This window comes from Thermobia domestica, chromosome 8 (genome assembly GCF_964235325.1).
Source record: "Thermobia domestica chromosome 8, izTheDome1.hap1.1, whole genome shotgun sequence".
Taxonomy (NCBI): domain Eukaryota; kingdom Metazoa; phylum Arthropoda; class Insecta; order Zygentoma; family Lepismatidae; genus Thermobia; species Thermobia domestica.
Genome location: NC_137461.1, coordinates 200,148,056 through 200,163,523, shown reverse-complemented (window position 1 = coordinate 200,163,523; position 15,468 = coordinate 200,148,056).

The window sequence follows — 15,468 nt, the reverse complement described above, 5'->3', positions numbered from 1 at the left end:
GCTTGAAATATATAGCAGTTAGGAAGAGTGCTCAACAATATAATATATATAAAAATGACATATGTTATATTGTTGAGATGTTGCCTAACAACATATTTATACCAACTAGTATAGTTTTGAAGAAAATTGAAGAAATTTGTGGTTAAAGACGTACGTTTTCTACTTAGGATGAGTGATACGTGGTCTCATCAATACTGCAAGGGTTCCATTGCTCCATATATAACAACAGGTACTAACTTCATTTTTTAAACCTGTTTCTTGTAATGTATAGGATTTCTTTCTCCTTTATGATGTTTCCAACACTTAGTTAGTATATTTGGTTGCTGTATGAAAAAAAATATACAGGGTGAAGCAAAATTCAAAACCGTAGTATAACAATTATTATTTTTTTTTCAAAAAATGAAGAAATTGCACCAATTAGCAAGTGCCCTGTATGCAAATCTGAACGGTACATGTTCTTTTTCCTCGGTTGTCATTCGTCAGCCATATTGTTATGAGGCAATGAGACATATCATGGAATGAAATGTGTTATGTTCTGTAAAAAGAAAAAAACAGTGCAAGATATGATATACACAACATAACTTTCCATTTACGGTAGGGGGCTCTGCTTGCATTCATGTCAGAAAGTGTGTACTGTTCTTCAATTTGAGCTTTATTTCATTAAAATATGTTCAGAAGTTTCGGAGATACAGCTTGAAATATATAGCAGTTAGGAAGTGTGCTCAACAATATAATATATATAAAAATGACATATGTTATATTGTTGAGATGTTGCCTAACAACATATTTATACCAACTAGTATAGTTTTGAAGAAAATTGAAGAAATTTGTGGTTAAAGACGTACGTTTTCTACTTAGGATGAGTGATACGTGGTCTCATCAATACTGCAAGGGTTCCATTGCTCCATAAATAACTACAGGTACTAACTTCATTTTTTAAACCTTTTTCTTGTAATGTATAGGTTTTCTTTCTCCTTTATGATGTTTGCAACACTTAGTTAGTATATTTGGTTGTTGTATGAAAAAAATATACAGGGTGAAGCAAAATTCAAAACCGTAGTATAACAATTATTTTTTTTTAAAAAAATGAAGAAATTGCACCAATTAGCGAGTGCCCTGTATGCAAATCTGAACGGTACATGTTCTTTTTCCTCGGTTGTCATTCGTCAGCCATATTGTTATGAGGCAATGAGACATATCATGGAATGAAATGTGTTATGTTCTGTAAAAAGAATAAAACAGTGCAAGATATGATATACACAACATAACTTTAATTTACGGTAGGGGGCTCTGCTTGCATTCATGTCAGAAAGAGTGTACTGTTCTTCAATTTGAGCTTTATTTCATTAAAATATGTTCAGAAGTTTCGGAGATACAGCTTGAAATATATAGCAGTTAGGAAGAGTGCTCAACAATATAATATATATAAAAATGACATATGTTATATTGTTGAGATGTTGCCTAACAACATATTTATACCAACTAGTATAGTTTTGAAGAAAATTGAAGAAATTTGTGGTTAAAGACGTACGTTTTCTACTTAGGATGAGTGATACGTGGTCTCATCAATACTGCAAGGGTTCCATTGCTCCATATATAACAAAAGGTACTAACTTCATTTTTTAAACCTTTTTCTTGTAATGTATAGGATTTCTTTCTCCTTTATGATGTTTCCAACACTTAGTTAGTATATTTGGTTGCTGTATGAAAAAAAATATACAGGGTGAAGCAAAATTCAAAACCGTAGTATAACAATTATTATTTTTTTTTTTTCAAAAAATGAAGAAATTGCACCAATTAGCAAGTGCCCTGTATGCAAATCTGAACGGTACATGTTCTTTTTCCTCGGTTGTCATTCGTCAGCCATATTGTTATGAGGCAATGAGACATATCATGGAATGAAATGTGTTATGTTCTGTAAAAAGAATAAAACAGTGCAAGATATGATATACACAACATAACTTTCCATTTACGGTAGGGGGCTCTGCTTGCATTCATGTCAGAAAGTGTGTACTGTTCTTCAATTTGAGCTTTATTTCATTAAAATATGTTCAGAAGTTTCGGAGATACAGCTTGAAATATATAGCAGTTAGGAAGTGTGCTCAACAATATAATATATATAAAAATGACATATGTTATATTGTTGAGATGTTGCCTAACAACATATTTATACCAACTAGTATAGTTTTGAAGAAAATTGAAGAAATTTGTGGTTAAAGACGTACGTTTTCTACTTAGGATGAGTGATACGTGGTCTCATCAATACTGCAAGGGTTCCATTGCTCCATAAATAACTACAGGTACTAACTTCATTTTTTAAACCTTTTTCTTGTAATGTATAGGTTTTCTTTCTCCTTTATGATGTTTGCAACACTTAGTTAGTATATTTGGTTGTTGTATGAAAAAAATATACAGGGTGAAGCAAAATTCAAAACCGTAGTATAACATTTATTTTTTTTTTAAAAAATGAAGAAATTGCACCAATTAGCGAGTGCCCTGTATGCAAATCTGAACGGTACATGTTCTTTTTCCTCGGTTGTCATTCGTCAGCCATATTGTTATGAGGCAATGAGACATATCATGGAATGAAATGTGTTATGTTCTGTAAAAAGAATAAAACAGTGCAAGATATGATATACACAACATAACTTTCCATTTACGGTAGGGGGCTCTGCTTGCATTCATGTCAGAAAGAGTGTACTGTTCTTCAATTTGAGCTTTATTTCATTAAAATATGTTCAGAAGTTTCGGAGATACAGCTTGAAATATATAGCAGTTAGGAAGAGTGCTCAACAATATAATATATATAAAAATGACATATGTTATATTGTTGAGATGTTGCCTAACAACATATTTATACCAACTAGTATAGTTTTGAAGAAAATTGAAGAAATTTGTGGTTAAAGACGTACGTTTTCTACTTAGGATGAGTGATACGTGGTCTCATCAATACTGCAAGGGTTCCATTGCTCCATATATAACAAAAGGTACTAACTTCATTTTTTAAACCTTTTTCTTGTAATGTATAGGATTTCTTTCTCCTTTATGATGTTTCCAACACTTAGTTAGTATATTTGGTTGCTGTATGAAAAAAAATATACAGGGTGAAGCAAAATTCAAAACCGTAGTATAACAATTATTATTTTTTTTTCAAAAAATGAAGAAATTGCACCAATTAGCAAGTGCCCTGTATGCAAATCTGAACGGTACATGTTCTTTTTCCTCGGTTGTCATTCGTCAGCCATATTGTTATGAGGCAATGAGACATATCATGGAATGAAATGTGTTATGTTCTGTAAAAAGAATAAAACAGTGCAAGATATGATATACACAACATAACTTTCCATTTACGGTAGGGGGCTCTGCTTGCATTCATGTCAGAAAGTGTGTACTGTTCTTCAATTTGAGCTTTATTTCATTAAAATATGTTCAGAAGTTTCGGAGATACAGCTTGAAATATATAGCAGTTAGGAAGTGTGCTCAACAATATAATATATATAAAAATGACATATGTTATATTGTTGAGATGTTGCCTAACAACATATTTATACCAACTAGTATAGTTTTGAAGAAAATTGAAGAAATTTGTGGTTAAAGACGTACGTTTTCTACTTAGGATGAGTGATACGTGGTCTCATCAATACTGCAAGGGTTCCATTGCTCCATAAATAACTACAGGTACTAACTTCATTTTTTAAACCTTTTTCTTGTAATGTATAGGTTTTCTTTCTCCTTTATGATGTTTGCAACACTTAGTTAGTATATTTGGTTGTTGTATGAAAAAAATATACAGGGTGAAGCAAAATTCAAAACCGTAGTATAACAATTATTTTTTTTTTAAAAAATGAAGAAATTGCACCAATTAGCGAGTGCCCTGTATGCAAATCTGAACGGTACATGTTCTTTTTCCTCGGTTGTCATTCGTCAGCCATATTGTTATGAGGCAATGAGACATATCATGGAATGAAATGTGTTATGTTCTGTAAAAAGAATAAAACAGTGCAAGATATGATATACACAAGATAACTTTCCATTTACGGTAGGGGGCTCTGCTTGCATTCATGTCAGAAAGAGTGTACTGTTCTTCAATTTGAGCTTTATTTCATTAAAATATGTTCAGAAGTTTCGGAGATACAGCTTGAAATATATAGCAGTTAGGAAGAGTGCTCAACAATATAATATATATAAAAATGACATATGTTATATTGTTGAGATGTTGCCTAACAACATATTTATACCAACTAGTATAGTTTTGAAGAAAATTGAAGAAATTTGTGGTTAAAGACGTACGTTTTCTACTTAGGATGAGTGATACGTGGTCTCATCAATACTGCAAGGGTTCCATTGCTCCATAAATAACTACAGGTACTAACTTCATTTTTTAAACCTTTTTCTTGTAATGTATAGGTTTTCTTTCTCCTTTATGATGTTTGCAACACTTAGTTAGTATATTTGGTTGTTGTATGAAAAAAATATACAGGGTGAAGCAAAATTCAAAACCGTAGTATAACAATTATTTTTTTTTAAAAAAATGAAGAAATTGCACCAATTAGCGAGTGCCCTGTATGCAAATCTGAACGGTACATGTTCTTTTTCCTCGGTTGTCATTCGTCAGCCATATTGTTATGAGGCAATGAGACATATCATGGAATGAAATGTGTTATGTTCTGTAAAAAGAATAAAACAGTGCAAGATATGATATACACAACATAACTTTCCATTTACGGTAGGGGGCTCTGCTTGCATTCATGTCAGAAAGAGTGTACTGTTCTTCAATTTGAGCTTTATTTCATTAAAATATGTTCAGAAGTTTCGGAGATACAGCTTGAAATATATAGCAGTTAGGAAGAGTGCTCAACAATATAATATATATAAAAATGACATATGTTATATTGTTGAGATGTTGCCTAACAACATATTTATACCAACTAGTATAGTTTTGAAGAAAATTGAAGAAATTTGTGGTTAAAGACGTACGTTTTCTACTTAGGATGAGTGATACGTGGTCTCATCAATACTGCAAGGGTTCCATTGCTCCATATATAACTACAGGTACTAACTTCATTTTTTAAACCTTTTTCTTGTAATGTATAGGTTTTCTTTCTCCTTTATGATGTTTCCAACACTTAGTTAGTATATTTGGTTGCTGTATGAAAAAAAATATACAGGGTGAAGCAAAATTCAAAACCGTAGTATAACAATTATTATTTTTTTTTTCAAAAAATGAAGAAATTGCACCAATTAGCAAGTGCCCTGTATGCAAATCTGAACGGTACATGTTCTTTTTCCTCGGTTGTCATTCGTCAGCCATATTGTTATGAGGCAATGAGACATATCATGGAATGAAATGTGTTATGTTCTGTAAAAAGAATAAAACAGTGCAAGATATGATATACACAACATAACTTTCCATTTACGGTAGGGGGCTCTGCTTGCATTCATGTCAGAAAGAGTGTACTGTTCTTCAATTTGAGCTTTATTTCATTAAAATATGTTCAGAAGTTTCGGAGATACAGCTTGAAATATATAGCAGTTAGGAAGAGTGCTCAACAATATAATATATATAAAAATGACATATGTTATATTGTTGAGATGTTGCCTAACAACATATTTATACCAACTAGTATAGTTTTGAAGAAAATTGAAGAAATTTGTGGTTAAAGACGTACGTTTTCTACTTAGGATGAGTGATACGTGGTCTCATCAATACTGCAAGGGTTCCATTGCTCCATATATAACAAAAGGTACTAACTTCATTTTTTAAACCTTTTTCTTGTAATGTATAGGATTTCTTTCTCCTTTATGATGTTTCCAACACTTAGTTAGTATATTTGGTTGCTGTATGAAAAAAAATATACAGGGTGAAGCAAAATTCAAAACCGTAGTATAACAATTATTATTTTTTTTTCAAAAAATGAAGAAATTGCACCAATTAGCAAGTGCCCTGTATGCAAATCTGAACGGTACATGTTCTTTTTCCTCGGTTGTCATTCGTCAGCCATATTGTTATGAGGCAATGAGACATATCATGGAATGAAATGTGTTATGTTCTGTAAAAAGAAAAAAACAGTGCAAGATATGATATACACAACATAACTTTCCATTTACGGTAGGGGGCTCTGCTTGCATTCATGTCAGAAAGTGTGTACTGTTCTTCAATTTGAGCTTTATTTCATTAAAATATGTTCAGAAGTTTCGGAGATACAGCTTGAAATATATAGCAGTTAGGAAGTGTGCTCAGCAATATAATATATATAAAAATGACATATGTTATATTGTTGAGATGTTGCCTAACAACATATTTATACCAACTAGTATAGTTTTGAAGAAAATTGAAGAAATTTGTGGTTAAAGACGTACGTTTTCTACTTAGGATGAGTGATACGTGGTCTCATCAATACTGCAAGGGTTCCATTGCTCCATAAATAACTACAGGTACTAACTTCATTTTTTAAACCTTTTTCTTGTAATGTATAGGTTTTCTTTCTCCTTTATGATGTTTGCAACACTTAGTTAGTATATTTGGTTGTTGTATGAAAAAAATATACAGGGTGAAGCAAAATTCAAAACCGTAGTATAACAATTATTTTTTTTAAAAAAAATGAAGAAATTGCACCAATTAGCGAGTGCCCTGTATGCAAATCTGAACGGTACATGTTCTTTTTCCTCGGTTGTCATTCGTCAGCCATATTGTTATGAGGCAATGAGACATATCATGGAATGAAATGTGTTATGTTCTGTAAAAAGAATAAAACAGTGCAAGATATGATATACACAACATAACTTTCCATTTACGGTAGGGGGCTCTGCTTGCATTCATGTCAGAAAGAGTGTACTGTTCTTCAATTTGAGCTTTATTTCATTAAAATATGTTCAGAAGTTTCGGAGATACAGCTTGAAATATATAGCAGTTAGGAAGAGTGCTCAACAATATAATATATATAAAAATGACATATGTTATATTGTTGAGATGTTGCCTAACAACATATTTATACCAACTAGTATAGTTTTGAAGAAAATTGAAGAAATTTGTGGTTAAAGACGTACGTTTTCTACTTAGGATGAGTGATACGTGGTCTCATCAATACTGCAAGGGTTCCATTGCTCCATATATAACAACAGGTACTAACTTCATTTTTTAAACCTTTTTCTTGTAATGTATAGGATTTCTTTCTCCTTTATGATGTTTCCAACACTTAGTTAGTATATTTGGTTGCTGTATGAAAAAAAATATACAGGGTGAAGCAAAATTCAAAACCGTAGTATAACAATTATTATTTTTTTTTTCAAAAAATGAAGAAATTGCACCAATTAGCAAGTGCCCTGTATGCAAATCTGAACGGTACATGTTCTTTTTCCTCGGTTGTCATTCGTCAGCCATATTGTTATGAGGCAATGAGACATATCATGGAATGAAATGTGTTATGTTCTGTAAAAAGAATAAAACAGTGCAAGATATGATATACACAACATAACTTTCCATTTACGGTAGGGGGCTCTGCTTGCATTCATGTCAGAAAGTGTGTACTGTTCTTCAATTTGAGCTTTATTTCATTAAAATATGTTCAGAAGTTTCGGAGATACAGCTTGAAATATATAGCAGTTAGGAAGTGTGCTCAACAATATAATATATATAAAAATGACATATGTTATATTGTTGAGATGTTGCCTAACAACATATTTATACCAACTAGTATAGTTTTGAAGAAAATTGAAGAAATTTGTGGTTAAAGACGTACGTTTTCTACTTAGGATGAGTGATACGTGGTCTCATCAATACTGCAAGGGTTCCATTGCTCCATAAATAACTACAGGTACTAACTTCATTTTTTAAACCTTTTTCTTGTAATGTATAGGTTTTCTTTCTCCTTTATGATGTTTGCAACACTTAGTTAGTATATTTGGTTGTTGTATGAAAAAAATATACAGGGTGAAGCAAAATTCAAAACCGTAGTATAACAATTATTTTTTTTTAAAAAATGAAGAAATTGCACCAATTAGCGAGTGCCCTGTATGCAAATCTGAACGGTACATGTTCTTTTTCCTCGGTTGTCATTCGTCAGCCATATTGTTATGAGGCAATGAGACATATCATGGAATGAAATGTGTTATGTTCTGTAAAAAGAATAAAACAGTGCAAGATATGATATACACAACATAACTTTCCATTTACGGTAGGGGGCTCTGCTTGCATTCATGTCAGAAAGAGTGTACTGTTCTTCAATTTGAGCTTTATTTCATTAAAATATGTTCAGAAGTTTCGGAGATACAGCTTGAAATATATAGCAGTTAGGAAGAGTGCTCAACAATATAATATATATAAAAATGACATATGTTATATTGTTGAGATGTTGCCTAACAACATATTTATACCAACTAGTATAGTTTTGAAGAAAATTGTAGAAATTTGTGGTTAAAGACGTACGTTTTCTACTTAGGATGAGTGATACGTGGTCTCATCAATACTGCAAGGGTTCCATTGCTCCATATATAACAAAAGGTACTAACTTCATTTTTTAAACCTTTTTCTTGTAATGTATAGGATTTCTTTCTCCTTTATGATGTTTCCAACACTTAGTTAGTATATTTGGTTGCTGTATGAAAAAAAATATACAGGGTGAAGCAAAATTCAAAACCGTAGTATAACAATTATTATTTTTTTTTTCAAAAAATGAAGAAATTGCACCAATTAGCAAGTGCCCTGTATGCAAATCTGAACGGTACATGTTCTTTTTCCTCGGTTGTCATTCGTCAGCCATATTGTTATGAGGCAATGAGACATATCATGGAATGAAATGTGTTATGTTCTGTAAAAAGAATAAAACAGTGCAAGATATGATATACACAACATAACTTTCCATTTACGGTAGGGGGCTCTGCTTGCATTCATGTCAGAAAGTGTGTACTGTTCTTCAATTTGAGCTTTATTTCATTAAAATATGTTCAGAAGTTTCGGAGATACAGCTTGAAATATATAGCAGTTAGGAAGAGTGCTCAGCAATATAATATATATAAAAATGACATATGTTATATTGTTGGGATGTTGCCTAACAACATATTTATACCAACTAGTATAGTTTTGAAGAAAATTGAAGAAATTTGTGGTTAAAGACGTACGTTTTCTACTTAGGATGAGTGATACGTGGTCTCATCAATACTGCAAGGGTTCCATTGCTCCATAAATAACTACAGGTACTAACTTCATTTTTTAAACCTTTTTCTTGTAATGTATAGGTTTTCTTTCTCCTTTATGATGTTTGCAACACTTAGTTAGTATATTTGGTTGTTGTATGAAAAAAATATACAGGGTGAAGCAAAATTCAAAACCGTAGTATAACAATTATTTTTTTTTAAAAAAATGAAGAAATTGCACCAATTAGCGAGTGCCCTGTATGCAAATCTGAACGGTACATGTTCTTTTTCCTCGGTTGTCATTCGTCAGCCATATTGTTGTGAGGCAATGAGACATATCATGGAATGAAATGTGTTATGTTCTGTAAAAAGAATAAAACAGTGCAAGATATGATATACACAACATAACTTTCCGTTTACGGTAGGGGGCTCTGCTTGCATTCCTATCAGAAAGAGTGTAAACTCTTCAATTTGAGCTTTATTGCATTAAAATATGTTCAGAAGTTTCGGAGATATAGCCTGAAATATATAGCAGTTAGGAAGAGTGCTCAACAATATAATATATATAAAAATGACATATGCTATATTGTTGAGATGTTGCCTAACAACATATTTATACCAACTAGTATAGTTTTGAAGAAAATTGAAGAAATTTGTGGTTAAAGACGTACGTTTTCTACTTAGGATGAGTGATACGTGGTCTCATCAATACTGCAAGGGTTCCATTGCTCCATATATAACAACAGGTACTAACTTCATTTTTTAAACCTGTTTCTTGTAATGTATAGGATTTCTTTCTCCTTTATGATGTTTGCAACACTTAGTTAGTATATTTGGTTGCTGTATGAAAAAAAAATATACAGGGTGAAGCAAAATTCAAAACCGTAGTATAACAATTATTATTTTTTTTTCAAAAAATGAAGAAATTGCATCAATTAGCAAGTGCCCTGTATGCAAATCTCAACGGTACATGTTCTTTTTCCTCGGTTGTCATTCGTCAGCCATATTGTTATGAGGCAATGAGACATATCATGGAATGAAATGTGTTATGTTCTGTAAAAAGAATAAAACAGTGCAAGATATGATATACACAACATAACTTTCCATTTACGGTAGGGGGCTCTGCTTGCATTCATGTCAGAAAGAGTGTACTGTTCTTCAATTTGAGCTTTATTTCATTAAAATATGTTCAGAAGTTTCGGAGATACAGCTTGAAATATATAGCAGTTAGGAAGAGTGCTCAACAATATAATATATATAAAAATGACATATGTTATATTGTTGAGATGTTGCCTAACAACATATTTATACCAACTAGTATAGTTTTGAAGAAAATTGAAGAAATTTGTGGTTAAAGACGTACGTTTTCTACTTAGGATGAGTGATACGTGGTCTCATCAATACTGCAAGGGTTCCATTGCTCCATATATAACAAAAGGTACTAACTTCATTTTTTAAACCTTTTTCTTGTAATGTATAGGATTTCTTTCTCCTTTATGATGTTTCCAACACTTAGTTAGTATATTTGGTTGCTGTATGAAAAAAAATATACAGGGTGAAGCAAAATTCAAAACCGTAGTATAACAATTATTATTTTTTTTCAAAAAATGAAGAAATTGCACCAATTAGCAAGTGCCCTGTATGCAAATCTGAACGGTACATGTTCTTTTTCCTCGGTTGTCATTCGTCAGCCATATTGTTATGAGGCAATGAGACATATCATGGAATGAAATGTGTTATGTTCTGTAAAAAGAAAAAAACAGTGCAAGATATGATATACACAACATAACTTTCCATTTACGGTAGGGGGCTCTGCTTGCATTCATGTCAGAAAGTGTGTACTGTTCTTCAATTTGAGCTTTATTTCATTAAAATATGTTCAGAAGTTTCGGAGATACAGCTTGAAATATATAGCAGTTAGGAAGTGTGCTCAACAATATAATATATATAAAAATGACATATGTTATATTGTTGAGATGTTGCCTAACAACATATTTATACCAACTAGTATAGTTTTGAAGAAAATTGAAGAAATTTGTGGTTAAAGACGTACGTTTTCTACTTAGGATGAGTGATACGTGGTCTCATCAATACTGCAAGGGTTCCATTGCTCCATAAATAACTACAGGTACTAACTTCATTTTTTAAACCTTTTTCTTGTAATGTATAGGTTTTCTTTCTCCTTTATGATGTTTGCAACACTTAGTTAGTATATTTGGTTGTTGTATGAAAAAAATATACAGGGTGAAGCAAAATTCAAAACCGTAGTATAACAATTATTTTTTTTTTAAAAAATGAAGAAATTGCACCAATTAGCGAGTGCCCTGTATGCAAATCTGAACGGTACATGTTCTTTTTCCTCGGTTGTCATTCGTCAGCCATATTGTTATGAGGCAATGAGACATATCATGGAATGAAATGTGTTATGTTCTGTAAAAAGAATAAAACAGTGCAAGATATGATATACACAACATAACTTTCCATTTACGGTAGGGGGCTCTGCTTGCATTCATGTCAGAAAGAGTGTACTGTTCTTCAATTTGAGCTTTATTTCATTAAAATATGTTCAGAAGTTTCGGAGATACAGCTTGAAATATATAGCAGTTAGGAAGAGTGCTCAACAATATAATATATATAAAAATGACATATGTTATATTGTTGAGATGTTGCCTAACAACATATTTATACCAACTAGTATAGTTTTGAAGAAAATTGAAGAAATTTGTGGTTAAAGACGTACGTTTTCTACTTAGGATGAGTGATACGTGGTCTCATCAATACTGCAAGGGTTCCATTGCTCCATATATAACAAAAGGTACTAACTTCATTTTTTAAACCTTTTTCTTGTAATGTATAGGATTTCTTTCTCCTTTATGATGTTTCCAACACTTAGTTAGTATATTTGGTTGCTGTATGAAAAAAAATATACAGGGTGAAGCAAAATTCAAAACCGTAGTATAACAATTATTATTTTTTTTTCAAAAAATGAAGAAATTGCACCAATTAGCAAGTGCCCTGTATGCAAATATGAACGGTACATGTTCTTTTTCCTCGGTTGTCATTCGTCAGCCATATTGTTATGAGGCAATGAGACATATCATGGAATGAAATGTGTTATGTTCTGTAAAAAGAATAAAACAGTGCAAGATATGATATACACAACATAACTTTCCATTTACGGTAGGGGGCTCTGCTTGCATTCATGTCAGAAAGTGTGTACTGTTCTTCAATTTGAGCTTTATTTCATTAAAATATGTTCAGAAGTTTCGGAGATACAGCTTGAAATATATAGCAGTTAGGAAGTGTGCTCAACAATATAATATATATAAAAATGACATATGTTATATTGTTGAGATGTTGCCTAACAACATATTTATACCAACTAGTATAGTTTTGAAGAAAATTGAAGAAATTTGTGGTTAAAGACGTACGTTTTCTACTTAGGATGAGTGATACGTGGTCTCATCAATACTGCAAGGGTTCCATTGCTCCATAAATAACAAAAGGTACTAACTTCATTTTTTAAACCTTTTTCTTGTAATGTATAGGTTTTCTTTCTCCTTTATGATGTTTGCAACACTTAGTTAGTATATTTGGTTGTTGTATGAAAAAAATATACAGGGTGAAGCAAAATTCAAAACCGTAGTATAACAATTATTTTTTTTTTAAAAAATGAAGAAATTGCACCAATTAGCGAGTGCCCTGTATGCAAATCTGAACGGTACATGTTCTTTTTCCTCGGTTGTCATTCGTCAGCCATATTGTTATGAGGCAATGAGACATATCATGGAATGAAATGTGTTATGTTCTGTAAAAAGAATAAAACAGTGCAAGATATGATATACACAACATAACTTTCCATTTACGGTAGGGGGCTCTGCTTGCATTCATGTCAGAAAGAGTGTACTGTTCTTCAATTTGAGCTTTATTTCATTAAAATATGTTCAGAAGTTTCGGAGATACAGCTTGAAATATATAGCAGTTAGGAAGAGTGCTCAACAATATAATATATATAAAAATGACATATGTTATATTGTTGAGATGTTGCCTAACAACATATTTATACCAACTAGTATAGTTTTGAAGAAAATTGAAGAAATTTGTGGTTAAAGACGTACGTTTTCTACTTAGGATGAGTGATACGTGGTCTCATCAATACTGCAAGGGTTCCATTGCTCCATATATAACAAAAGGTACTAACTTCATTTTTTAAACCTTTTTCTTGTAATGTATAGGATTTCTTTCTCCTTTATGATGTTTCCAACACTTAGTTAGTATATTTGGTTGCTGTATGAAAAAAAATATACAGGGTGAAGCAAAATTCAAAACCGTAGTATAACAATTATTATTTTTTTTTCAAAAAATGAAGAAATTGCACCAATTAGCAAGTGCCCTGTATGCAAATATGAACGGTACATGTTCTTTTTCCTCGGTTGTCATTCGTCAGCCATATTGTTATGAGGCAATGAGACATATCATGGAATGAAATGTGTTATGTTCTGTAAAAAGAATAAAACAGTGCAAGATATGATATACACAACATAACTTTCCATTTACGGTAGGGGGCTCTGGTTGCATTCATGTCAGAAAGTGTGTACTGTTCTTCAATTTGAGCTTTATTTCATTAAAATATGTTCAGAAGTTTCGGAGATACAGCTTGAAATATATAGCAGTTAGGAAGAGTGCTCAGCAATATAATATATATAAAAATGACATATGTTATATTGTTGGGATGTTGCCTAACAACATATTTATACCAACTAGTATAGTTTTGAAGAAAATTGAAGAAATTTGTGGTTAAAGACGTACGTTTTCTACTTAGGATGAGTGATACGTGGTCTCATCAATACTGCAAGGGTTCCATTGCTCCATAAATAACTACAGGTACTAACTTCATTTTTTAAACCTTTTTCTTGTAATGTATAGGTTTTCTTTCTCCTTTATGATGTTTGCAACACTTAGTTAGTATATTTGGTTGTTGTATGAAAAAAATATACAGGGTGAAGCAAAATTCAAAACCGTAGTATAACAATTATTTTTTTTTAAAAAAATGAAGAAATTGCACCAATTAGCGAGTGCCCTGTATGCAAATCTGAACGGTACATGTTCTTTTTCCTCGGTTGTCATTCGTCAGCCATATTGTTATGAGGCAATGAGACATATCATGGAATGAAATGTGTTATGTTCTGTAAAAAGAATAAAACAGTGCAAGATATGATATACACAACATAACTTTCCGTTTACGGTAGGGGGCTCTGCTTGCATTCCTATCAGAAAGAGTGTAAACTCTTCAATTTGAGCTTTATTGCATTAAAATATGTTCAGAAGTTTCGGAGATATAGCCTGAAATATATAGCAGTTAGGAAGAGTGCTCAACAATATAATATATATAAAAATGACATATGCTATATTGTTGAGATGTTGCCTAACAACATATTTATACCAACTAGTATAGTTTTGAAGAAAATTGAAGAAATTTGTGGTTAAAGACGTACGTTTTCTACTTAGGATGAGTGATACGTGGTCTCATCAATACTGCAAGGGTTCCATTGCTCCATATATAACAACAGGTACTAACTTCATTTTTTAAACCTGTTTCTTGTAATGTATAGGATTTCTTTCTCCTTTATGATGTTTGCAACACTTAGTTAGTATATTTGGTTGCTGTATGAAAAAAAAATATACAGGGTGAAGCAAAATTCAAAACCGTAGTATAACAATTATTATTTTTTTTTTCAAAAAATGAAGAAATTGCATCAATTAGCAAGTGCCCTGTATGCAAATCTCAACGGTACATGTTCTTTTTCCTCGGTTGTCATTCGTCAGCCATATTGTTATGAGGCAATGAGACATATCATGGAATGAAATGTGTTATGTTCTGTAAAAAGAATAAAACAGTGCAAGATATGATATACACAACATAACTTTCCATTTACGGTAGGGGGCTCTGCTTGCATTCATGTCAGAAAGAGTGTACTGTTCTTCAATTTGAGCTTTATTTCATTAAAATATGTTCAGAAGTTTCGGAGATACAGCTTGAAATATATAGCAGTTAGGAAGAGTGCTCAACAATATAATATATATAAAAATGACATATGTTATATTGTTGAGATGTTGCCTAACAACATATTTATACCAACTAGTATAGTTTTGAAGAAAATTGAAGAAATTTGTGGTTAAAGACGTACGTTTTCTACTTAGGATGAGTGATACGTGGTCTCATCAATACTGCAAGGGTTCCATTGCTCCATATATAACAAAAGGTACTAACTTCATTTTTTAAACCTTTTTCTTGTAATGTATAGGATTTCTTTCTCCTTTATGATGTTTCCAACA